The 24,808-nt window shown below is 49.6% G+C and overlaps 1 long non-coding RNA gene across 1 annotated transcript in view; it reads left to right on the top strand.

Moving 5' to 3' along the window:
* The window catches only part of LOC114807418, a 41,362-nt gene that overhangs the window by 10,716 nt on the left and 5,838 nt on the right, over nt 1–24,808 (top strand). Inside the window, exon 2 of the long non-coding RNA XR_003755502.2 lies at nt 13,088–13,329. This is a non-coding gene — a long non-coding RNA (uncharacterized LOC114807418). The remainder of the gene's footprint in view (nt 1–13,087; nt 13,330–24,808) is intronic.

The raw sequence follows: 24,808 nt of genomic DNA, 5'->3' as shown, positions 1-24,808 counted from the left end.
CTTTTTGGGTGTTTTTCAACAGCTTCAAAAATTATTATTAATTCATAATTATGGTATTTGTTAAGTGCTTACTATGTGTGAGGCACTGTACTAAGCGCTGGAGTGGACACAAGCAAATTGGGCTGGACACAGTCCCTGTCTCACATGGGACTCACAGTCACAAATCCCCATTTTACAATGAGGGAACAGAGGCTCAGGAACGTGAAGTGACTTGCCCAAGATCACACAGCAGACAAGTGGTAGAGCCAGGATTAGATCCTATGACCTTCTGACTCCCAGACCCCTGCTCTCTCCACCAGGCTATGCTGCTTTTCCTGTGTGCCGGACACTCAAGGGTAATAATAATAATAATAATGTTGGTATTTGTTAAGCGCTTACTATGTGCCGAGCACTGTTCTAAGCGCTGGGGTAGACATAGGGGAATCAGGTTGTCCCACATGGGGCTCACAGTCTTAATCCCCATTTTACAGATGAGGGAACTGAGGCACGGAGAAGTTAAGTGACTTGCCCACAGTCACACAGCCGACAAGTGGCAGAGCTGGGATTCGAACTCATGAGCCCTGACTCCAAAGCCCGTGCTCTCTCCACTGAGCCACGCTGCTTCTCCAAGGGTGTTTGGCTAGTCTGAATTGGCTGGAGCGGTCAGTTAATATGGATGGTCCCTTTGTAGACGTAGACACCGAGCTCTCAGAGGGAGAAACTGGATCTTTCTTGTCACTGGTTTTTGTTCTTAGAGGACAGGAATCTACTGTTCTATTGGAATCTCCCAAGTGCTTAGGTCAGTGCTGTGCCCCATGAATATTGTTGATTAACTGCAAAATACCGTGGAGGGCAGTAATCAATAGCATGACTAGGAATAATTATAATTATGGTGTTTGCTAAGTGCTTAGTATTTGCCAAGCACTCTGCTAAGTGCTGGGTTAGATAAAAGTTAATCAGGTCATACCTGTTCCTCTGTGGCTCAAGATTTAAATAGGAGGGAGAACAGGTATTGAATCCCTGTGTGACAGTTGAGGGAACTGAGGCACAGAGAAGTGAAATGTCTTGCCCAAGGTCACACAGCAGGCAATCAACTCAACCCCTCTTACTGGGCCTCACTGATCTCCTACTATAGCCCAGCCTGCATACTTCACTCTTCTAGTGCCAGCTTATTTACTGTGCCCCGATCTCATCTATCTCGTCATCGACCCCTTCTCCACATCCTCCCCCTGGGCTGGAATTTCCTCCCTCTCCATATACCCCAGAACACCACTCTCCCCACCTTCAAAGCCTTGCAAGTCACTTCACTTATCTGTGCCTCAGTTCCTTCATCTGTAAAATGGGGATGAAGACTGTGAGCCTCATGTGGGACAACCTGATTACCCTGTATCTGCCCCAGAGCTTAGAACAGTGCTCTGCACATAGTAAGCGCTTAACAACTACCAACATTATTATTAAAGTCACATTCCTTCAAGAGGCCTTCCCTGATTAAGCTCTCTTTTTCCCAGTTCTCCCTCCCTTCTGTGTCGTCTACGCACTTAGATCCATGGACATTTGATATTAGCCCCACAGCACTTAAGTTATTATTATTAGTGCTGCCGAGTCATTTCCGATTCATAGCGATTCCACGGATATACTTTCTCCGATCCATGGATATACTTTCTCCAGAAAGTCCGGTCCTCTGCCATAATCCGCAACGTTTCTAACGGTTCTTCCGTTATTATTGTTACGGTCTCTATCCATCTAGCTGCCGGTCTGCCTCTTCCATGTTTTCCCTGGACTTTTCCTAGCATTAGGGTCTTCTCCAGAGAATTAGTCCTCCTGCTTATGTGTCCAAAATATGCTCATCTAAGTCGTCATCTGCCCTTCCAAAGACCAATTTGCTCAGCACTTATGTACATGTAATTTAGATATAAATTATATAACTTATTCATATTAATGTCTGTCTCACCCTCTAGACTGTAAGCTCGCTGTAGGCAGGGAACATGTCTCTCAACCCTGTTGTTGTCTCCCAAGCGCTTAGTACAGTGGTCTGCACACAGTAAAGCACTCAAATTCCATCGATAACAATGATGCCTTCCTAAAGAAGATGATTTGCCCATGTGGAATGTACAATCTAGCCAAATCTAGTTTGCAGGCTAATTGTCATTGATTAGACTGTAAGCCCGTCAATGGGCAGGGATTGTCTCTGTCTTTTGCAAGCGCTTAGTACAGTGCTCTGCACATAGTAAGCACTCAATAAATACTATTGAATGAATTTAACACCCTAGAAGAGGTAAGAACTAACCCCCCGGAATTGGCAGCTAAGGCATCTTTGAAAAGCCAGCACCTAGGATCAGTGCTCCAAAAGTCTCCTCCAGAAATCAATCCTGACAGTCATGAATGCAGTTAGGCTGCTGCAGCTAGAAGATAGTCCTTTTCTATTTCTGTTTCCTACCACTGATTGACTGTAATGTGCTCCCTCCCTCCCCCCCACTTCTGTTACTAATAATAATGGTGGTACTTGTTAAGCGCTTACTCTCTGCCAAGAATTATAAGCACTGGGGTAGATACAAGATAATCAGAACCCTCACGGTCCTTCTTTGGGCTCAGACTCTAAATCGGAGGGAGAACAGGCATTTAATCCCCATTTCACAGATTAAGAAACTGAGGCCCAGAGTCGTGAAGTGACTTAATTGCCCTAAATCACCCAGAAGGCAAGTGGTGGAGCCAAGATTAGAGCCCAGATCCTTTGATTCCCAGGCCGGTGCTCTTTTACTGAAGGTAAACATATATACCTGTGGACTGCAACAAGACATTATGGGAATAAAGGACCCAGTCCCTATCATTTGTTTAGTAAAAAGGTGCTCTTTGAGAATTAGTGTTTGTCACTCACCTGTTCATGTATGCTGAATGTACACTAGATTGTAAACTCACTGTGGCCAGGGATTGAGTCTACCAACTCTCATGGAATCTTTCAAACCTTAGTAATAATGTTGGTATTTGTTAAGCGCTTACTATGTGCAGAGCACTGTTCTAAGCGCTGGGGTAGACACAGGGGAATCAGGTTGTCCCACGTGGGGCTCACAGTCTTAATCCCCATTTTACAGATGAGGTCACTGAGGCACAGAGAAGTTAAGTGACTTGCCCACAGTCACACAGCTGACAAGTGGCAGAGCTGGGATTCGAACTCATGACCTCTGACTCCAAAGCCCGTGCTCTTTCCACTGAGCCACGCTGCTTCTCTACAGTGCTCTTCACGTAGCAAGCACTCATAAATACCATTCATTGATTTGAAATTGGAAAAAGTTCATTTGGAATGCTGCCTGTGTGGAAGATGAGCTACTTTGGGAATACAAAGGAGAGATGAGTCTTGAGGCTCCAACAAAATACCTCATTGAAATGAGATTTTTTGGGGAGGAGAGAGGTGGCAGGGAGGGAATCTCTGATGTTCCCCACCATTGTAAAACAGTTTATCTTCTCCTGGCTGGGCCCTGCTCCCCTCATCCTTTTTTACACCCCCAGCTTGGTACTGACTTCCTGACTCTCCCCGTTTCTGGGGAAGAGGAATGAGGCCTGGACTTGTTGTGAAATCTTGATCTGAGCATTTGATTACTAGATAGCAGTCTCCTGGAAAAGGAATTCCCAGGAAATAGGACCGACTTTTTTAGCATTGGAAAGTAGCTGGAGTGTGATTGGGCAGATGAGTCCTGACCTGGCCGGTTAATGGCTCAATGTCGATAAACCCCTGGGAAATGGCCCTGCGGGGGCAATCCTGCCTCTTGCTCCCACCCTGAGCGTTGCCTTTGATGTGGAAAGGAACAAAGGCGGTTGATTAGCATATGTAAGCGGACAGGGTTGAGCCTCTGAAACTTTGATCCCTGATCTGGTCGCCTGAAACTCTCCTCTCCCCACCTTCCCCTTCAATGAATCACCCTCCCTTCTGTCAGGAACCTCCTTCCCCTCCCAAAAAAAGGACACCACTTCCTGGATGCATTCTGTGATTAAGCCCTGGGCCTTCACTGTCTCGCTACCTTATCAGACCCCTCGTGACCCATCTTTCGATCAATCTGTTCTGATTAATCAATTTCCTACGGTGTTTAACTCCTCTCTTTCATAATAATTGTAATAATAATGATGACATTTTAAATGCTTACTATGTACCAAGTACTGTTCTAAGTGCTGGAGTAGATAAAAACTCATCAGGTTGGACAAAGTTCCTGCCCCACAGGGTGTTCACAGTCTTAATCCCCATTTTACAGATGAGATAACAGAGGCCCAGAGAAGTCAAGTGACTTGTCCCAGGTCACACAGCAGACAAGTGCCAGAGCCAGGATTTGAACCCAGGTCCTTTTGACTCCCAAGCCCATGCTCTATCTATTAGGCCACCCTGCTTGTACATTTGTCAACTGATGAAGGCCTCTCCCGATAGACTCTAAGCTCCTTGAGGGCAGGGGATTGCATCTTTAATCTCTTTCCCCCAGGTGCCTACTATGGTGTTCTGCACTGTTATCCATTCTGGTGGTAGCGATGATTGCAGGAGAAGAATAGGGAGCAGCTGCCAAATACTCCATCCTCACTGCCATCACGAAAGCTGCAAAAATGGTACTTTGAGTCCATCCTCTGCGGAGCCAATTTAAGCTCTTTCAAATCAAAGGGTTCGCCCACGCCCCTGCTTTTCTTTCATAACTCTCAGGACCCCGATTCTTGTCAAGCTATCTCTTGGACTTGGTTATTTATTCCCTCCGCCTCACCCCTCGTGAGTTTCAGCTATGTGATCTTACTGCTTGTGAATATTTTCCATGTCAGCCTCCCTCATTGGAGTGGAAGCACCTGGTAGGCAGGGAACATGTCTCACACTTCCGCTGTACTTCCCAAGGGTGTAGTACAGTGCACTGTATTGAATAAGTGCTCAGTAAATAGCATTGCTTCTGCTTCACTCTCATTCAACCGCCAGGAAGGAATTTTGACCGACCCTCGCTGGGAACTAGAAGATCGATTCACTTAGATGGGCAAGTCCTTCCAGACTGCTATTTTGCTGGTTTAAAATCAGGCTGCCCGGGTGGGGGTCAGATAGCCGCAGCAAGTTTCGGTTCTGAAGCTGTAACTGTTGCTTGCTAAGGTTCTGATTTGACATGACCAAACAAGTGAGGAGGTCTCTGGGTGGTTTTTTTTGTTTTTTTTTCCCTTTTTTCCCCTCCTGGCCTCAGTGATCATGCCGAATTGCCAGAACAATGCAGCCTGGTTTTAAAAGGCAAGTCTGCTGGCTCTTTTTCAGGGGCTGGTGAGGGGGAGAGTTTGTGGGAGTGGCGGTTGAGCCAGCCAGCTGATGGGCTCCGAGGCGGGACAGTCTGTCAGGAACTGAAACCGCACTGTGACTTCCAAGCTAAAATTAAGGTCTCCCCAGTCATCCTGGTTGGAGCTAGAATTAGGTGACGAGTCATGGGCCGCGGAGAGCAGGGAGGAGAGTGAACTTTGTATGTGTGCGCTGGTTTTGTGGGGCTGATCACTGAAACTCCTCCTCCCCCCTCCCTAATACGCACTAGAACACACATGCACAAGCATCAGAAAGTTTTGTAAACAAAGGTTTGAACCCCGGGCCAGCATCAAGGTTAACCCGGGACACAGTTAGATAACCTCTTGCTTGTCTCTGTTTTGGGGGTTTCAGACTGGAGAGATGGGCACAGTGGGGGCACCAACATGAATGTCCTCTGGGCTGTTGGAATGACCACTCCCATAAGTGGCCAGCGGCACATGGGTAGTGGTTCCTTGGGCCAGTTCTGAGCTGGCACCGGGAACTGGCCCCATCTGGGTCCTTAGGGACTGGTGCAGCTTAGACCAGTCAAACCCCATTTTTCCAGTTAGTTCAGTACGTCAGAATCAAGACCCAGAACAGAATAGAGGTTAGGACTCGGAGAGGTGGAAACCTGCAGGGTCCTGTTGAGCCCCTGGGACTTCTTGGCATCGGCCTGCCCTATGCTGACTGGCCCCACCGACCTTGCTTAGGCCCAGGATGACTGGGGTGCCCTGAGTGGGGTTGGGGCCCAACCGGAAAATCCTATTCCCAAAACTTGCCTCATCGAGACATGATCGCTGGGTAACAAAGAGAAGCAGCATTGCCTAATGGATACCTCTAAGACCTGGGAGTAAAAGGGATGTGGATCTTAAACCCAGATCTGCAGTTTGTCTGCTTTGTGACCTTGGGTGAATCACTTCACTTCTCTGTGCCTCAATTACCTCACCTGTAAAATGGTTTTTAAGACCCTGAGCCCCAAAGCGTGGCTCAGTGGAAAGAGCACGGGCTTTGGAGTCATGGGTTTGAATCCCAGCTCGACACTTGTCATTTGTGTGACTGTGGGCAAGTCACTTAACTTCTCGGTGCCTCAGTTACCTCATCTGTAAAATGGGGATTAAGACTGTGAGCCCCACGTGGGACAACCTGATCCCCCTGTGTCTACCCCAGCACTTAGAACACTGCTCTGCACATAGTAAGCGCTTAACAAATACCAACATTATTATTATTATTATTTTGTGGGACATGGACTGTGTCCAACCTGATTAGCTTGTATCTACCCCGGTGCTTAGTACAGTGCCTGGCACATAGTAAGCGCTTACCAAATTGCCATTTAAAAAAAAAAATTGCAACAAGAGCCTTCTGCTTTTTCTGTCTTGATGTCTCAATCCCCTATGTCGACAGCAGTGAGGGGTTGATGTGCATATTGCAAAGAGCATTTCTACTCCTGGGAAGCAGTGAAGCACTGAAGTTGACAGTGGAAAACAACCCAGAGTCCCCTGCACAAAGGAGAGGACTAGAAGAACATTCTATGAGGGCTCTAAGGGCATTTTAGAAATCAAACTTGACCAGGATTTCAGTTATTTTGGAAACTCCTCCCGGAGTTATCTGCCCCTGATAGTCAGTGGTCTTTTATGCTTATGCTCCCCTGTGGGCTCGGGGTGAATTCTGGGGGACGTGGGGGCTGGCCAGGGTCGGGTCAGCGGGAAGCCAAAGCTGGCCACTGGTTCTAAGCAGCCAGCCGCCGGGAGACGAAACAGCAGGAGCAGATGGGGTGGTCACTGAGGTCCCTGGTGGGGTCTGGACAAAGGCACCTGGGTCCTCCCCCGTGGAACCCCAGCCATGCGGCAGGATGACACGACGTCATACGCCCCATTTTGTGCAATTCCATCCAAAGCCATCTGGATGGAGAGCGGTTCTCTGGGGTGGATCCGCTCCCAGATGCCTGGGCCCAGACGTGGGATCGACTTCCAAGTCATGGCACAAGGGGGAAGGAGTTGCACCCAAGAGGGTGGGAATGAAACAGAGAAATGCCAGACAAAAAGGGGCCTGGTGCCGTACCTTCACTGAGCAGAGGACTGTTCTCTATAAAATTGGACCAAAGCCTACCATAGCAGCAGCAGCCTCTCCCCAGAGCTATTTCCATCCATTTACAGCTTGGTAGCCCTGTGACCGCCATGCCACAAGAGGGAATAGGTCACAGGGCAAAGGCTGGTACAAGGCCAGGACTGGGCAGGGGCTAGAGTGGGTTAAGTCCTAGATTCCATCTCCTCCTCCTTCCCCCGCCTTCCTCTCCTGCCCCGATTCAACCTGAGCTTCTACTTGGATTGCTCCCGTACCTTCTCTTTCCTTGGTTCTTGAGTGAAGGAGCCCTGGCTGTCATGTCACTTATGAGAAGCAGTAGTGCCTAGTGGAAAGAGCCCAGGCTTGGGAGTCAGAGGTCCTGGGTTCTAATTCTGGATTCGCCACTTGCCCAGGCAAGTCGCTTCACTACTCTGTCCCTCAGTTGCCTCATCAGTAAAATGGAGATTAAAACCTACTCACTCCTGCTTAGGCTGTGAGACCCACGGAGGACAGGGACCATGTCCAATCTGATTAAGTATCTTTCCCAGTGAAAAATATAAAAAATGACAGGCTGCCTGCTGCATCTCTGCTCCCTGTGTTCAGGTGTAGCTACTTCCTTTTTGGACTTGCCCTGCTCAGTAAATTAACTCCCGTTCCCTTTGCTAAAGTCACTGGAAGCCCCGGGGCTCAGACAGAACCCACGAAACTAGTGGATATTTCCGCTCTTCCCCCAGGAGAGCCAATCGTCAATGGTATTTATAGTTTATTATCGTATTATTAAATACATTGGTAGTGAGCGCTTACTGTGTGCCGAGTACCGTACCGAGCGCTTGGGAGAATACAATACAACAGAGTTGGTAGATACGTTCCCGGATCTCAGTGGTCTGATGGGGGTGTCTCTTGGAACCCCGATTGAGTTTCTGAGTAAGAGGTGACATGTGGGCTCCAAGGAGGAATGGGAAAAGGAGGAAGCAGGGAGAGGCAAGGACTGACCAGCGAGAGAAAGAAGAAAAGGGGAGAAACCAAAGACCGCTGAGAGTGAGGCAAGCATTTCAGTGACAGGAAGGAGAGCCATAAGGAAGTGAGAAGTGTCAGTTTCAGCCTGACAAACCCGTTGGAAGTTCACCTGCCTGTTTTTACTTCCTTTTTCTGCAGAAAGGATCTCCAGAGGAGCAGGGGGGTCGGCCTGGGGCCGGGGAGGGACAGATGGTTCCAGAGGTTATTGCTGGTGTGGCCCAAGGCCCCCTGGTTTCTTGACTGGAATCAAGCCTTCCCTAACTAAGCTCTCCTTTCCTCTTCTCCCATGTTGCCCTGACTTGCTCCCTTTATTCATCCCCCATCCCGCCTCAGTCCCACAGCACTTGGGTACATATCTGTAATTTATTTATTTATATTAATGCCTGTCTCCCCCTCTAGGCTGTACGCTCGTCGTGAGCAATGTGTCTGCTTATTGTATTGTACTCTCCCCAGCATTTAATACAGTGCTCTGCACACCCTAAATGCTCAATGATCGAATACAATTTGAATGAATGAATGAATGGAAAGTCAGGAAAGCAGGCATGATTTCTGTTCTACATTTAAGGCCCTGGTGGTTGTGTGGGGGTGGGAGGGAGCCTTTCTGCAGTCTTGGGCTCCTGCAGGAGTTGCCTGAAGGAGAAATGGCATTGGGATGCTGCGTCCGATGTCGCATATCTCCGCCAACCCGCTTCTTCTCACCCCTCATTGCATTGCGGCCAGACCGGTGATGTGATTCCCTGTCGGTCGTGTGATTCCCTAATCCAGCAGGGGTTTTCTACCCAAGGCACCCACTAACAACCCATGATGGAGTGGAACTGGTTCCATTTTACGGAGAAAATCGGAAGGGTGAGCAGACTGAGCTTTGAGGTGGACGAGTTTTGGGGGGCCTTTTTCCCAGATGTGTTGGAGGTATTCATTCATATCGTATTTATTAAGCGCTTACTATGAGCAGAGCACTGTACTAAGCGCTTGGTAAAGTACAATACGACAATAAATGGTGACAATGACAATCTCTGCCTACAACCAGCTCAGTCTGGCGGGAGGGGTCTTGGAGGGGGGCGGACAGACATTAATATAAATAAATAAAATTACAGATATATACGTAAGTGCTGTGGGGCTGGGGGGGGTGGAGAAAAAAGGGATCAAGTCAGGGTGACACAGAAGGGAGTGGGAGATGAGGAAAAGTGGGGCTTAGTGTGGGAAGGCCTCTTGGAGGAGATGGGCCTTCAATTAGGCTTTGAAGTGGGGGAGAGTAATTGGCAGATTTGAGGAGGGAGGACACATCAGCAAGGTCTGAGGGGCCCTTTCTATTCACCTGAGGATTAGTTAGTTGGTTCCCTCATCTGCAAAATGGGGATTCAATACCTGTTCTCCCTCCTACTTAGGCTGTGAGCACCAGGTGGGACGATGTCTTTGTGCAACCTGCTTTACTTATATCTTCCCCAGTGCTTAGAATGGTTTTTGACACCTAGTAATTATTCATTATTGGCCAGAGCCCCCTACAGCAAAGATTCAGAGTGAAATGGAAAGTCCAACTGGGATTCCTGGCTTCTCCGTCACCAAAGAATTCCCCTGTATGGAAAATGACAAACCCAAGTGACTGGGATTTTCAGTCAGTCAATCAAAGAGGGGCACTTAGAGAGTGCCGCCTTTGTGCAGTGAGTGCCCTGTACTAAGTCCTTGGGAGAGTACAGTTGCGTTAGTAGAAGTGGTCCCTGCCCTCTGAGAGTTTACAGTCTAATTTCACTGGGGTCCAGCGTATTTCCAAATGCCGTTTTCCTCGGGGTTGCCTCCTGGTTTGGCTTCATTGCAGAAACACAGGTTCCGAACTTTGAGGCCATCGCTGCTTTTGTGGCTGAGGAATGGCCCGGCCTCTGAGGAGTTCACCTTGCTCTGGGGATCCCGTCCTCGGCTCGCCTCTGGAAACGGCATCCCGTGAGCTCCAAGGGCAACTCGTAAACAAGCGGGGGACCCTGACGCCGGGTTCTGGGGGCTCCCCCGAGACTCATTCCTTAGAGGAAAGGTGACACGGCAAATGTAAACAGCTCAGTAATCCGGGGAATGGCTTTAACCACCTGGTGTTCTAGGCGGGCTCAGAGTACCCCCGAACCATAGGTTGATTTCAGCAGAACTGCTTGGATCAGATGCCCCGGGCTGCCCCATCCATTGGACAGTGCAACCGGATGTGTGAACATTGGAAGAAGTCAGTTTATTGAGTGCTTACTGTGTGCAGAGCACTGTACTAGGTGCTTGGGAGAGTACAATGTAACAGTATAACAGATATTCCTGCCCACAAGTGACTTGCTGAAGGTCACATAGACAACTGGCAGAGCTGGGATTAGAATCCAGGTCCTTTGATGCCCAGGCCTGTGCTCTGTCTACTAGGCCATGCTGCTTCCCATTTGTTGAGTGTTTCCTAGGTGCAGAGCACAGTACTAAATGCTTGGGAGAGTACAATACACCCAAGTTGGGTCTTGGATGTTACAGAATGGGGCAGAGCTTTCACAATGGGAATATATTAGAACAAGTCAATAATTAGGGCTGCAACAACCTAAAACACAAGGCTCCTTCCGACCTTATGACAGTCCACCAAGATAAAAACAGCACAGTAACTTTATCCCGAGGGCTTAGTACAGTGCTCTGCACACAGTAAGCACCCCATAAATACCACTGATTGATTAGTAGCGATGATAACGATGGTATTTATTACCTGCTGGCTCTGGGGTAGATCCAGGATTATCAGATCCACCGGTGTCTCTGCCCCACGTGGGACTCGGTCTAAAAGGGAGGGGGGAAGCATCCCCATTGTACAGAGGAGGAAAGAGAGGCCCAGAGAAGTTAAGAGCTTCGCCCAGCAGAGAAGTGACAGGATTTAGAATCTGGGTCTCCCCACACTCAGTCCCATGACCTTTCCAGTAGGTCAGGCCGCCTCCCTTTATAAAGGGCAAATCTCACCTGCTTAAGCTAATTTCCTCTTTTGAAAAACGACAGACCCCGTACAGAGGTAGCAAGACCTAGTGGAGAGACCACAGGTCTGGAAGTCAGAAAGAACTGGGTCCTAATCCTGGCTCTGCCAAAGGTTTGCTGGTTGACCTCAGGCAAGCCTCTTCACTTCTCAAATGGGGATATTTGTTCTCCTTCCTACAAGACTGCGAGCCCCTTGAGGGACAGGGACTGTGTCTGACCTAATTAAGCGCTTAGTACAGTGCTCTGCACATAGTAAGCGCTCAATAAATATGGTCGAATGAATTAACTCATACCAACCTCACCGCTTAGGACAGTATTTGACACTTAGTAAGAGCTGAACAAATACCCTAAAAAGAGTGGGGAAACCTGAACGTTATTAGATGAAAATGCCAAAATGGCTTTGGATTCTGTTGTTGATGTTATGAGAGAGAAAGAGAATGAGAATGAATGATGTATGTTTGTTGGCATGTTGATGTTTTTAGATTCCCACCTGGCTGGAGAGCCATGCCCGAAGATAGTTCTGATTGGTTTACCATCAGCTCTTTGGGGACATGTTAAGTGTATCCCACAGAGATGGGTCCTGGCTCCTTTAATGAGGTGCTGTTTGGGCAACACTTTAATAGGTAGGTTATGGAGAAATTAGAGCAGTTCCCCATTAAGAGCAACAAAATGGTTAAAAAGTTGGTAGAGTCACCGATTCTTGTTAGTATTTTGGTATTTGTTAAACTGCAGGGGTGTCAGAGGGACGTCCGAAGCCAACCCGGCTGTGCTGTGGCCCGGCCCTATGGACTGGGAGCTGGGAACTTAACCCAGAAGCCACGTGGGCCCCAGCTCCGGATTCGAGCCGAATGAAACTGGCGGCGTCTGGCCGGACCAAGGAGAATTTGACCTTTCTTCCCTTGGACTGGCTCTCGGGTTACCTTGTCAGTAACCGGGGGCTCAGAGGAGCCTGCCGGAAAGACCCCGGGCCTGGCAGTCAGGAGACTTGGGGTCTAATCCTGGTGCCGCTTATGACCTGCAGTGTGTCCTTGGGCAAGTGACTGCAGGGCTAGACCTCAGTTTCCTCATCTGTAAAATGAGGATTCAGTATCAGTGTTCACCATTAGCCTGTGATCTTCCAAGGGAAACAGAGCCTGGGGCTAACCCCAGGGCTTAGCGCAGTGGTTGGTATAAAGTGCTTCACAAATACTATTTTGATTATGATTATTATTACCACCCAACTGGGGAGCAAGTGGAGTGCTGGGAACGATGACCTTGCTCCGATCTAATCTCTTGGACAACCACAGGAATAATCAGACAACATTCCAGTTAAAATCACAGGCTTCAGGGCTGCTTGAAGGCCAGTCAACAGGCCAGAAAAAACTCGGGCAATTCAGCTTCCTGTGGGCTCTTCTGGGCTAACTGTAGTTTATTCTGATGTCTGCCTCCCTATCTAGGCTGTAAGCTCTCTGTGGGCAGGGAGTGAGTCTACCCACTCTGTTGGATCATCCTCTCCTAAGCACTAAGCGCAGTGCTGTGCACACACAGGAAGCATTCAATAAATACCAATGATGGATTGACGTGGTAGGACACATCTTCTCCCCAAGAGTGAACTGCCAGAGTAACTTTTGTCTGCGATGAATGCTTTCAACCCGATTTCTTATATCCACCCCAGCGCTTAGCACAGTGCCTGGCACATGGCAAGCGCTCAACAAATACCAGAGTAATTATTATTATTATTTCACTGACGATGCCCTGTGATAAACAGACATGGTAAAATGAATCCTTTTTTATCTATTTGTGTTTCAGGAAGGAGTCACAGTCCCCCATGAATTACGAAAACCCGCCACCCTACACGGGCCCCGGCCCAACCGCCCCGTATCCACCGTACACCCAGCAGCCGGCCGGTCCCTGTGGTCCCCAGCCCTACCCCGGCTACCCTCCCGGCCCGTACCCTCCTGGCAACCCGGGCTACCAAGGCTACCCACAATATGGCTGGCAGGGCGGACCGCCTCCCGGACCGATGTACTCCGACGCTCCAAAAAATACAGGTACAGTGAAGGCCACGGCCATCAAAGTGGGGCCTCTCTCCCTCGGCCGCTCCTCTGGAGGATGGCCAGGGAGTGGTGGACCTCATACCTGGGCGGGGTTGGAGTGCCTGGATGTGTGCGCCGGCCTGGCTTTTCTGGCCCCGGCTTTCCCTGAAGTCCGGGTGCCATTGCTGGCCGGTCCCGCCTGGGCCTGCGGGTGGCCAGGAACTTTCTACTGGGTACCCCCAATCTCCCCCTCCCCTTCCCGGCAACGGGTCTTCCTGCCATTCCGGTTTAGCCTTCCGGGCCTGCCTCAGCTGTCGACTTCCTGGTCACCACATCTTCAGGTTGGAAGCAGGAAGGGAGGGTTTCACTCCAAGCTATTTTCCCAGCTGAATCAACTCACCGTTCAGGCGCCAAGCGTGAATTTTGCGGTTTGATGGAGGATTTGTATGTTTGTTTTTTCCCCAAGATCACACTGGGGATCCATTTTATGACCTTGTCGTGGGCTGCAAGGGACACTCGTGGCCCCCACCCTTTCCATGGTCAGTTTTGGGTCTCGTGCATCCTCCTGGACGCTGACCCTTGGCAACACTGATTTCTTAGCTGGTGATGAGGCAAAAGACCCAAAGTTTGGTGCTGCAGGATCTTGTTTTTTGGAAAGTGGGACACAGCAGGAACTCCCTTGGTTCCCCCCGGGTAGGCCCAAAGTTGCCCTATTTGTAGCCCTGCTGGTAGTCTGATTTCCTGAATTGTCGTTTTCATCATCTGCATTTATATCTTATATGGCAGAGACGTTTTAAGTTGCTTGGGGGCATAGAAAAGTCAAACACAGTTCCAACCCTCAAGGAGCTTACAATTTTGACATAACTAGGGCTCTTGGAATTTAGAAGGCAAGGAGTACCTTTGATTTTTGTATGTGTGTATGTGTGTGTTGCGGTGAGATGGGGGAGCACTGCAGGTATAATTTTGTTGATTTTTTTCACATGATTTTCTCCCATTGGAATGTAAGCTCCTTGAGGGCAGAGAATGTGTCGCTTCTTCATTCTTGTATATCCCATGGATCTAGTGCATTGCACCACATCAAATGGACACCCAATAAATACTGTTAAGCGTTCAAACCCAGCCATTCTCAAATCTCCTAGTGGGTTCATGGTCAGGTGTAGAGCACCTCAGAACTCCTTAACTGTTTTTAAAAAATACCTGTTAAGGACTTACTAGCTGCAGACATAAATCAATCTGATTAGAGAAAGACCCCGTCCCACATGGGGCTCACAATCCAAGAGGGAGGGAGAGGAGGTTTCCTCTCTCTATTTTGCAGTTGAAGAAACCGAGGCCCAGAGAGGTTAAGTGACTTGCTTAAGGTTACTAAGCAGCCCCGAGGCGGGACTGGGACTTGAATCCAGATCTCCTGACTCCTAGTCCTGTGTTCTTTCTGCTAGGCCACACTGCCTCCCTTTTTTTTTTTGCTTTAAAAGAAGCAGCATGGCACAGTGGCAAGAGCGTGGGTTTAGGAGTCAGAGGATGTGGGTTCTAATTCCGGCTCTGCCCGTGACCTTGGGCAAGCCACATAACCTGTGTCTCAGTTACCTCATCTGTAAAATGGGGATTAAGACTGTGAGCCCCACATGGGACAACCTGATTACCTTGTATTTACCTCAGTGCTTGGCACATAGTAAGCACTTAACACCATAATAATTATTATTACTATTATTCTGTTCTTTATGGGGGTTTAGTATCTTCATTCATTGAATCGTATTTATTGAGCACTTACTGTGTGCAAAGCACTGTATTAAGTGCTTGGGAAAATACAATATAACAATAATCGGACACATTCACTGCCCACATCCCATTTGATTTCTGGTGAATTATTGTGTCTCTGTGCTCTGTCTGGTGAATAAAGCTGACTTTCTGCCACCTCTCTCCATCCGTTCCTAAACTTTAGGCAGCACTAGGTCGCAGCAATAATCACTGTGTGGAAAGTTAAGCCCCAGTGTTCCAGGATTTTAGAATTCCTCTGTAACATTCCCCTCTCTGGCCTGAAATCTCACTGTGGGCAGGGAACGGGATTGGTAGACATGAGGCATTGTACTCTCCCAAACACGTGGTGCAGTGCTCTACCCACGGCAAGTGCTCAACTACCGTTAACGGTGTCGGACTCATGCTCAGAGACTCCAAGTAAGAATTAAGTGAGGCCCCTTAAACAGACTTCCCAACCCAAACATGAAATATATTTGAGAAGTATGTCAAGTACCAGGAACTCGTTGGTTGCTCTAGTGGTTTTGCTGGTTGATTTTGCAAGCTCTAAACCCCCGGGAGGAACTGCTGTCAGATGCAGTCAAATAACCTAAAATTTGGGGCTCGGCTTGTTTAATTTTGTCTTCAGTCACAAGCGAGCCTGGTGGTGCTGGGATCCATGTTTCTCATACCACCAAGAAAGCATTCTTGGGCCGGAGAAGAGGAGGGGGCTGTGGTTTGATTTTTTTTTTTTAATGGATTTTTTAAGTGCTTACTATGTGCCAGGCACTGTACTAAATGCTGGGGTAGATACAAGCTAATCAGGTAGGACACAGTCCCTGTCCCACATGGGGCTCATAGTCTTAATCCTCATTTTGTAGATGAGGTAACTGAGGCTCAGAGAAGTGAAGTGACTAATGATAAATAATAATAATAATGTTGGTATTTGTTAAGCGCTTACTATGTGCAGAGCACTGTTCTAAGCGCTGGGGTAGATACAGGGTAATCGGGTTGTCCCACGTGAGGCTCACAGTTAATCCCCATTTTACAGATGAGGTAACTGAGGGACAGAGAAGTTAAGTGACTTGCCCACAGTCACACAGCAGGCAAGCGGCGGAGCCTTCAGGTCCTTCTCTTCTGACTCCCAGGCCCATCCTTGCTCAACTAGGCTGCTTTGCTATGATTCATTCACTCATTCGATCATATTTTTGAGCACTTACTGTGTGCAGAGCACCGTACTAAGCACTTGGGAGAGTACCATACAGCAATAAACAGTAATATTCCCTGCCCACAACCGGCCTAGAGCCTAGAGTGGGGAAGACAGACATCAATACAAATAAGATAGTCACCCTCTCTTGCCCAGAGTCCCGCGGGAGTGAGCAAACCCTGCAGGTGCCTAGAGAAGCCCTATCAGGGCCTCCTCCACCACCTGCCTGTTGGACTTCTTTAGGAAGCTGGAGGACCATCTTAGAGTTCTGTAGAAGCAGCGTGGCTCAGTGGAAAGAGCCCGGGCTTGGGAGTCAGAGGTCGTGGGTTCGAATCCCAGCTCTGCCACCTGTCAGCTGTGTGACTGTGGGCAAGTCACTTCACTTCTCTGTGCCTCAGTTACCACATCTGTCAAATGGGGATGAAGACTGGGAGCCCCACATGGGACGACCTGATTACCCTGTATCTCCCCCAGCGCTTAGAACAGTGCTCTGCACATAGTAAGCGCTTAACAAATACCAACATTATTATTATTTTGTCGCCCAGTGACCCAGGGGACCCACACTACCGAGTCCCCCTCAGCTGGAGAGGGCCCCTAAAAGCCTCCGGCCTGTTCACGAACCATTCCCCCAAACCCTTATTCATGGTGGCCAAGCCTCTGAGCAACACACAATTGGGACCCATCAGACCGGTTTCCTCTGGTGAAATCCGATACAGGCTTTCCAAACCTTGTAATTGTACCGTTTTCAATAGATCTGCTGTTTGCCCTGTTGATTTGCAGTTGCTGTCAGGCCTGAAGTGATTTGTGCTTCATATTTTCAGCAGAGTTTTCTCCCTCACTCCATTGCTACCAGACGAGGCTTTATAGATTTTTTTTTTTTCCTCTCCCACTCCTGGCCTTAATACTAGCTGCATTATTTAAGTATGGATGTCAGCCTTTGAAAACCGTGGTTTTCATCAGGCTCCTCTGAGGGTGGTGTGGGTTTTTTTTGATTGTTGTTGTTGTTGTTGTTGTTGTTAGGCCTTTTTTTGTGTGTGTTTTGCTTTTTTTTGGTGGGGGGGTTGTTTTAAAAAAACATCTCATTTGTGGGGTTTGAGTTCTGGTCAGTCACCTGTCCCTGATACTTTTGGTTCAAATGTATTTATTGAGTGCTTACTGTGTGCAGAGCACTGAAGTGGTTTGGAGAGTACAATATAATAATAATAATGTTGGTATTTGTTAAGCGCTTACTATGTGCAGAGCACTGTTCTAAGCACTGGGGGAGATACAGGGTCATCAGGTTGTCCCACGTGAGGCTCACAGTCTTCATCCCCATTTTACTGATGAGGGAACTGAGGCACAGAGAAGTGAAGTGACTCACCCACAGTCACACAGCTGACAAGTGGCAGAGCTGGGATTCGAACCCAAGACCTCTGACTCCCAAGCCCGGGCTCTTTCCATAGAGCCACACTGCTTCTCTTAATCTAACAATAAACAGCCACATTCCCTGCCTACAAGGAGCTTGCAATTTCCAAAGGGAGTGATGATGCGCCATTTGGTTTAGAAGGCTCCCTGGGAGGATTACTCTGCCTCTCAGCAATGTGCTTTCCTGAGTTCTTCCCACTCCAAGACCCTGCCTGAGAGATTCATTCATTCAAGAGTATTTATTGAGCGCTTACTATGTGCAGAGCACTGTACTAAGCGCTTGGAATGAACAAGTCGGCAACAGAAAGAGACAGTCCCTGCCATTTGACGGGCTTACAGTCTAATCGGGGGAGACAGACAGACAAGAACAATGGCAATAATATAGCACTGAGAAGTAGTGTGGCCTAGTGGAAAAATCAGGGACCTGGGACTCAGAAGTCCTGGGTTCTAATCCCAGCTCTCTCACCTGCCCGCTGTGTGACCTTAGGCAATCATATTTCAGTCAGTCGATTGTATTTATTGAGCACTTCCTGTGCGCAGAGCACGATACTAAGGCTAGGAAGAATACCATATAACAGACACGTTGCGCGCCCATAGCGAGGTTACAGTCCAGAGGGACTTAGGCAAGTCACTTCACTTCTCTGTGCCTCAGTTTCCCTCAACTGAAAAATGGGGATCTTCTCCCTTCTACTTAAATTGCGAGCCCATGTGGGAGAGGGACTGTCGACCCGATTATCTGTATCTACCCTAATGCTTAGCACAAAGTAAGTGCTTAACAAATGCCGCAATTATTCTAGCACTGAGATAACTGTGTCAGCTGGGCTCTTAAGGCCCAAGGAGGGTGTCCCCCAAGCTTTGGACTTCTAAGAGCAAATCACAGTTCCCAACTTTCCCATCTCCTCAAGATGCAGAGTTGAGGACGGAGATTCTTTTCTCCCGAGGGGAATTTGTGAATCAGCGCCGGGCCGGAAACTGAATCCAAACCTTTTAGCGGGCTGAGAACTGTCTCTCTGTTTCTCTCTCTGTATGTTTCTCTCTTTGTTGGTGTCTGGGTCTGCCTTTGTCCATCTCTCTCTGTGTGTCTTTGTGTCTCCTTCCCCGGACACACACATACATATTGTCTTCATCTGGATCAGAGCAGAAAGACATGTCCTGCAGCATGGCCAAATGGAAAAAGCACCAGCCTGGGAGTCAGAAGGACCTGGGTTCCAATCCTGGCTCTACCACTTGTCTGCTGTGGGACCTTGCGCAAATCATTTCACTTCTCTGGCCCTCAGTTCCCTCATTTGTTAAAATGGGGATTCAGAGAGCCCCATGTGGGACATGGACTGTGTCCAACCTGATTAGTTTGCATCTACCCCAGTGCTTAGTCCAGTGCCTGGCACATAGTAAGCACTTAACAAATGCTATAAAAAAAATATACAAGACAATCAGGTCCTACATGGGGCTCCTAGTCTAAGTAGATGGGAGAACAAGAATTGAATCCTCATTTTGCATATGAGGAAACCAAGGCACAGGTAAGTGAAGTGGCGTGCCCCAAGTAACACAGTAGACAAATGGCAGGGTCTGGTTTAGAACCCAGGTCTTCTGACTCAGGGCTGTTTCCACTAGGCCATGCTCCTTCTCATCTCCACTGTAACTCAGTTGAAGCTGTGCTGTTCAGGAAGATCCCCAGAATGGTCTTACAGATTTCTATCCGGGGGATGGAGATTCTCTGCAGCCAATTTAAGAAAGTGGGTTTTGTTTCTCGTTTGTTTTTTTAAATGGTGCTTGTTAAGCGTTTACTCTATGCCAAGCACTGTACTACGCCCCGAGGTATATATAAGAAAAATCAGGTTGGACACAGTCCCCATTCCACCTGGGGCCCACAGCCTAAGTAAGAGGGAGGAGGATTTAATCCCCATTTTCCAGATGAGGGAATGGAGGCACAGAGAAGGGAAATGATTTGCCCCAGGTCACACAGCAGACAAGCCAGGTCCTCTGACTCCCAGGCTCACGCTCTATCCACTAGGCTGCCCTGCTTTTTATTTTGTTCCCCAGTTCCAATTCCGATCAACACTTCAGCCACCTCATGCCCCTGGGCCCATCCTCAGCCCTCGGGTATTGGCGTATGTTTGATGCTTGTATGTCCATCTTCCCCCGCTGGAGTGGAAGCTCCCGGTGGATAGGGACAGGGGGACTTACTTGTCTTGTATTTCTGTTGTACTTCTCAAGCGCTCAGTTCAGTGCATTCAGTAGCTGCTCAGTAAATAGCATCACTATTCCAAGGAATAAAAAGTTTATTCATCCTGCCTACCTGTGGAGCTCAGTTGGGTCATCTCTGTTCTTGGTGTGGACAGTGGAGAGTCCGAGACGGCCTGTTGGGCACCGAATCCACCGAGGAACGCTTAGATTTTGCAGTGTCCGAGATGCTCTGTTTGGCGCTGTATCGCCGTCTATAAATAAATGAGGTTTTTTTTGTAGTTGCCCCCGATTTTCAGCCTGGTTCCCTAAATAGGACTGTGTGTACGGGAGCCAATTCCCATGGAAAAAATGCCGTGGGCAGTTGGAGGGCGCAAAAGCGGGTACGGGCACATGCGGCAGAGAAGATCCCAGGGTCCAGGGGCTCCTTCCAGAGGACCGGGACCCCCTCCCCAGAAAACAGCAGGCGTGTCTGTCGATCCTCTGGCAGGAAATATGAGGCGGAATGGGGCCAGGGGAATCTGAGTCGATGACGGATGGGGCGTCTCGAGTGCTCTCGGGCCGGTGTCCCGACCGTTAGCGATTCCCTCCGGCAGAGGTGGTCTCGGTATCGATATGTAGTTAGCCCCGTCCCCCTAGCCGCTCTTGACAGAGAAACTACCATTTGCAGAGCACTGTCTCTGGGCACTTAGGAGAAGTACAGTAGAAGTCGAGATCTCCATTTCTGCCCTCCGGGACTCAGGGTGATGAGGGGATGGGGGCCAGGCAGGCATCAGTGGACAAAAGGCAATAGATAAGAATGTGACAGTAGATAGAGTGGGAAGCAAGATGGCATAGCGGAAAGAGGGGCCTGGGAATCAGAGGATATGGGTTCTAATCCCAGCTCGGCCACTTGCCTGCTGTGTGACCCTGGGTGAGTCACTTCACTTCTCTGGGCCTCCGTTTCCTCTTACGGAAAATGGGGATTCGATACCTGTTCTTCATCCCCTTTGGACCGGGAGCCTCAGGTGGGACAGAAACTGTGTCCTACCCGATTTTCTTGTATTTACCCGTAGCACTTAGTAGTGCTTGTCATGTAGTAAGCACTTAACATCATTATTATTATGGGCTAGACACTGGTGGGTATATCACTCAGTAAGACATAGAGAAGCAGAGGACTTCCCAAGAGCACTGAGGTGGGAAAGGGCAGGGGTGGGCATGAGCAGGAAGGTAGGGGACCAACCAAGGAGGGCTTCCTGGCTTTTTAGGAGGATTTGAAGGAGGGGAGGCTGCAATATTTTAATATCTGCCTCCCCAATAAGCCTGAAATAATAATAATAATAATATTTAAGCACTTACTATGTGCCAGGCACTGTACTAAGTGCTGAAAACACATTGAGGGCAGGGAACTCGTCTACCACTGGACTCTCCCAAGTGTTTAGTACAGTGCTCTGCACACAGGGTTCAATAAATACCATTTATTGATTGATGACCGCTTTCTAGCACGCTCTCTTCCTCGGGCCATGGGCAGACGACGAGTGGTAGTCACCCACCAGTAGTCCAAGGACCGGTCCGCTGGCCGTCTAGCTCTGGCTCTCCTGGAGGAGTTGTGCAGGGGGATGGAGCAGCGTGGCGTAGTGGACAGAGCCAAAAGCCTGCTATGTGACCGTGGGCGAGTCATTTAACTTTTCTGTGCCTCAGTTTCCTCAACCGCAAAATGGGGATTTAGGACCTGTTCTCCCTCCTACTTGACCGTGAGCCTCATGTGGGACAGGGATTCTGTCCACCCTGATTAACTTTTTTCTACTCCAGTGCTAAGTACTGTGTTTGACACATAGTAAGGGTTGAACAAATGAAACACCTTCGGAAGCGCCAGCAGGGAGGGGAGCAGCCATTCCCAGGCCGACTGAGCAGGGCCGAGCCAGCGGCACGCGGGGCAGGGAAGACACAGGCTGGGATTCCCAGAATGGGAACAAAGCCTGGATTTCATAAGGCCACGTGGACTGGCCCTCTCCCACCCTGGGCGAACTCTGGGTGACTTGGGCATGGGGGAAGGGGGAGTTCCCTCCAAAAGACTGGGCAGTCTAACTCTTTGTTGAAGAGGAAAGAATGGGCGGGGTTGGTAGCACATGAGGGCACATGCTGCCCCAGCAAATGCTGTGCCATGGCTGGCTCTGTCCCGGATCTGTCAGAGGGCTGGGCAGGGCTTGTCTGCCAGATCATTCCCAGGCGTTTGTGCCGGGCTCCGGAAGGGCCCTCTGCCTCTCAGACCAAAGGAAGCGGGGCTGCCCGGACCTCGGGGAGAAAATGTGGGGGCCGCCCGGTCTTCAGGGAGACCTTGGGGCTGGGTTTCTCAGCAGGGCCCTGGGGGCAGAGTGCCAGAGACGCCAGCATTTCAATATGGGGGTAAAAGGGGAACAGGAGCGTGTGGTGGGTGTGGAGAGGGAGGTGTGTGTTGAATTGCTTCTGGCAGATGTCCACTTGGGTTGGGAGCTTCAGGAAAGGGAAGAGAGGGCAAAAGAAGCAAAGTCTAAGAGAAGCTGAAGGGACTGGCAGTGGTGGAGAGAGGCCGAAGTGATCAGCTGCATTTTCAGCAGCTTCTGAGCCAAAACTTGCAGAAAAAAGCAGTTAATGCTGCTGCCCCTTATCCATCTGTCCATCCTCCCCCACCCCGTTTGCCCCACCCCAGGACAGCCATTTGGAGCAGATTGAGATGACGCTGCCATCTAGATCAGGTGGATAACCCAGCTCTGACGGTGCCTGGCCCTGGCCGAAGCGGAGGGGGGCCAGGAGCCGGGCGTGGGTGTGGGTTTCTGCCTCACTGTGGGGAGCCTGCATGTGACCCCGACTAATGCCAATGGGGTGTTGGGCACGGAGGACATCGGCGGGGCCCGAGAGCTGCTAGCAGATAGCTAAGCCGCGGATGTGAAAGGTCTCTCCTCTGACCCCCAAGACATCTCCGAGCCACTTCCCCCGAATCCCCTCACAAACCCAGAATCTTAATCTCTGCCCTTGGCTCTTTCGGTGGCCAGTTATCCAGTAGCCGCCTCACCCGGTTTGGCGCTTGTTTGTGAAGAGCTGGTGTGCTTATAGAGGTTCCCCCTGGGGACCGTAGTCCCCAGAAGTAAACTGGAGCTCGGCATTTCTCACTAGGTTTGGCTCAAAAGCAAGCACAACTTCAGCTGGCAGGGTCAGGCAGAGGGGAGGGGGGCGTTCCCGGAGGAAGCTTGGAGGCAGGCCAAAACTCTCAAGTTTCGAGGGGGCCTCGGGTAGACCCAGGGATGAGTGGTCCGTGCTGGGTCACTGGGGGAGAATCGGGGGTAGAGAGGGGAGAGTCAGAGGTGTTGGATAGTCTATCCCAAAGCGGTGGTGTCAGGGAGGACAGTGTAAGTACATGGCTTCTCGAAGCCCCCTGGATCTTTTGTCCCAAGCTGAATGGGCTGAGCCAGGGACGCTTGGGCCTTGTGCTGGCACTGCAGGTTTTCACACAGAAACTGCTGCTCGCCCAGCGGGCCGGGAAGGCGGGGGTAACAGCGAAATGTGGAATTCAGAAAGGTCTCCCTTTTGAAGAGCTCAGGAATTGGGCAGGGTGGTTAACCTCAGAGGAAACGACCGAAAACCCAATAGCCTCTTTACTCGAAAATAATTTCCTTCTGGCCTGGCAGACATCTGGCCCGGCAGCCAGAGCAGGCGGGGGAGGGTTGGGGGAGGAACCCACTGTGTTCTTACAGATAGCCAGTCCACCTCCCGCCCTAACTGATGTCTTCCTGCGTGCATCGGTGGTATTGAAGTGAGGTCAGCATCGGGCCCGGCCTCAGTTTGACCCGGCCTTCACGACGGGGTGGGGAGGGGGGGACTAGTGGTACCACTGCCGGGTCTGGGGGAATCCCTGAGTGATTTCCAGCGTGTATCCCAAAACTGCTCAAGGAAGCAGCAAGGCCTAGTGGAAAAAGCCCAAATCTGGATTCTAAACCTGTCACGTGACCCTGGGGAAGTCACTGAACTCATCTGTGCCTCAGTTTTCTTATCTGTGAAATGGTACTTAAATCCTTCTTCCTCCTCCTTAGACTGTGAGCCCCAGGGGATAGGGACTGTGTCCAACCTGATTATCTTGTATCTATCCCAGTGCATAGTAACCACTTAAGAAGTCTCATAATTAATGACCTGACTCCCAGATCAGTTGGACCCCAGGCACCAGAATGTTGGACCCCCACCCCCGAATCCATGGTGAGGGGCCTCAAAATTTACCCCAGCTGATCCATTGGTTTCTACCTTCTCCAGTTAGCCCAACACAGAAGGAGGAACCATTTTGACGTTTATTGAGCTCACAGAACTATACTAAGTGTTTAGGAAATTCCAGCAATTCAGCAGTGAGAGCCCTCAAACTCTCAGTGACAAACTCTGAGACCATTTTCAGGAGATGGAAGGCGTGTTTGGGACACCCAGGGCAGTTGGGGATTAAATAAGGGGTCCCATACCGAGCCTGGAACTCTGTGCTCAAGGGAAAGGAAGGGGAGGCTGAAAAAGTGGCTGATAGGAACTGCCCTAGTTCGAGAACATTTCTTCTCGGCCCCCCACCCCACCCCCCAACGCCCCACAAGGGGCCGAGATTGGGAACTCGGCCTTATCGGCAAGTTGCGGATTATGCCTTCCCCGAGATAATGTGGACACCGAGTATGCCGGGTAATGTGAACGTATTTAGGAAAACTCGCTCCAAATTTGAGGGCCATTGGAAAACAATCGATCCATCAGTGGTATTTTTTGAACCCTTACCGTATGCAGAAAACTGTACTCAGTGCTTGGGAGAGTACAATACAACAGTCAATAGGGGCAATCCTTCAAGGAGCTTACAGTCTACTATGGGTAGAGCAGTGTATTGAGTGGTTGGGAGGGTACAATCAAAGAATAATGACGGTATCTGTTAAGCGCTTATGTGCCAAGCACTGTTTGAAGCGCTGGGGTAGATACAAAGTAAACAGGTTGTCCTACATG

Source organism: Ornithorhynchus anatinus, chromosome X2 (assembly GCF_004115215.2).
Source record: "Ornithorhynchus anatinus isolate Pmale09 chromosome X2, mOrnAna1.pri.v4, whole genome shotgun sequence".
Lineage (NCBI taxonomy): Eukaryota > Metazoa > Chordata > Mammalia > Monotremata > Ornithorhynchidae > Ornithorhynchus > Ornithorhynchus anatinus.
Note: the sequence above shows the minus strand (reverse complement) of the source record. Positions and strands in the feature narration are given on the sequence as shown.